Source organism: Oryctolagus cuniculus, unplaced genomic scaffold (genome assembly GCF_964237555.1).
Source record: "Oryctolagus cuniculus unplaced genomic scaffold, mOryCun1.1 SCAFFOLD_178, whole genome shotgun sequence".
Lineage (NCBI taxonomy): Eukaryota > Metazoa > Chordata > Mammalia > Lagomorpha > Leporidae > Oryctolagus > Oryctolagus cuniculus.
Genome location: NW_027208337.1, coordinates 36506 through 38568, shown reverse-complemented (window position 1 = coordinate 38568; position 2063 = coordinate 36506). Strand labels below are relative to the sequence as shown.

Below are 2063 nucleotides of genomic sequence, written 5' to 3'. Positions count from 1 at the left end.
AATATTACTATTAAAAGTGAACTAACTGTTCAGGTTAAATTTCATAATCATAGATATGTTAAATGTTAATTTAATTTTGAATGGAAAAAGGTAAATCATTATTACTAGTTAAGAAATTTAAATGGCAAGAATATATATCCAGTGACCCCAAGTTTATCTTTTATGCATGTAACTACTTTCCCAGAATTCCAAATATTATAGTAACTACAGTGTTGAGACGCCCTTGCAGTTTCCAGACACCCAACATCAAGACTGATTGGCTGTATCTTCTTTTTCTTTAAATACACTATCAAAGTTCATACTGATTTTGCTTATAAGCTAACATTCTCAAATTAGTCCAAATATCCAAAAGTTTGGTCCTATTGTCCTACTCAGCTAGTGTATCTTTAAATGAGCCAGAGCTTAGGTCTTCAGAGAGCAAGATGATGTTCAATAAGAAAATATGATTTTAATGCTACTTTTAAAACTTGGGTTGTTGAGGACATACTTTTTTTATGCTGATTAATGAAATGCCTAACATACATATCAGAGGTTAGATAATTCCTTACCCTTAGGGTTCTGTATATACTAAATGTCTTCAAATATTAGCTGAACAAATCAGTGTAGAAACTTCCCCTTTGCTATTGCAACTCCATTTTGTTTACTTTGAAAAGAAATGATATTTTAATTCTTCCATTGTAAAAGAAAATTATAGCACTGATAATTTCCTTTATGGAGAATAACAATGATCCAAATTCATGAATTAAGGAACCATTTCAGGAATTGTTGGAAGGTGAGCTATTCTGTAGTAACTATGCTTCAATTGCCGAGCAGTACGCCCAGACACAATCCATTTCAACTTCTGAACATTCGGTTTTGAACACTTGTTTGATGAATACTCAGTTAAACACTTTGATACAAGCTCTTGCCAGAAGGTCAAATCTCTGCCATTTATCTTGGAATGTTTCTGAAGACATTCTATTCCTTCTGTTAACTCCACACACTGCTGTGCTTGGATCTCCAAGGCAATGATAGAGAAAGCCAACACAGAAGGCTTTGCTTTAGAAAATATGATCCTGCAGTGACATGCCTTAAGTTGAGCTTCCAGTCTTTCAAAATTAAGGTTATTTCTCCTTTCAAATGGCAAGTTCTCTTGAATGAGTGAATAATAGAGTTGCAGAAACTGAAAGGCAGTAGTAGCTTTGACTTTCCAACACACCTTCTCCAATACAATCTTTTCCATTCTCATCAAGTCTGAAACCGTGAACATATACTGACTTATCCGGATCAAGTCAGTTGCCAGTGGCACATTCCTTTCCTCTTCTATTGATTTTACAGCCAAATAAAAACAGCTCAGACCAACAGATCCAAGGTGCTTGGGCTGTACCTTCATTTTAGACAGAAATCTGTCCAGTAAATTCACAGCTAGAGAAAATGTCTCCGTGTCAAAGCCAAAAAACTGAGTGAGACTAAGAAGATCTTTCACTTCGAAGTCCCTCAGCCGTGCAGTCATTCTGAGGCCATTATCGTGTGCAGACTCAATTAGTCTCAAGCCGCAGACCTTTGGCTGACATCTAGACTCCTGTTCCAACAAAGTGTTCAGCTGGTGTAGCAGTTTCTGAGAGTCAGTTGTTGTCAGTACTTCTATCATCTTGATAGCGGCTGCAGCTCCTCAGTGGTAACCTCCCTCCCCGGGCCTGCTCTCACCTCACCCCCACGATATCAGATTCCAGCGGTCTACGAGATGAGGGGTCTCGCGGTCAAGAGGGGAGAGGCCCGGGGAGGGGGAGCCGTCCTGGGTGGAGGTCTTGGCAGCGCCGCCCAGATGACACTGCCCTCCGGAGGGTCAGCTCGGAGCCGAAGGGCAATACACAGTTATTCTTAAGTGTTGAAAATTAACTGAAAAGTGATTGCTGTTAAATATAAGAGTGGGAATAAGAGAGGGAAGAGATGTGCAATTCAGGACATGCTCAAGCTGAATTGCCCCAAACGGTAGAGTTAGAAACATACCAGGTTATTCCAATTCAATCCCATCAAGGTGGCATGTACCAATGCCATCTCACTAGTCCCAGTGATCAACTTCA

General features: G+C 39.6%; 1 pseudogene; it reads right to left on the bottom strand.

The window, feature by feature from the left end:
* Nucleotides 1-423: 423 nt before the first annotated feature.
* Nucleotides 424-1838, bottom strand: LOC138848236 (cyclin-G1 pseudogene; annotated as a pseudogene).
* Nucleotides 1839-2063: the final 225 nt, after the last annotated feature.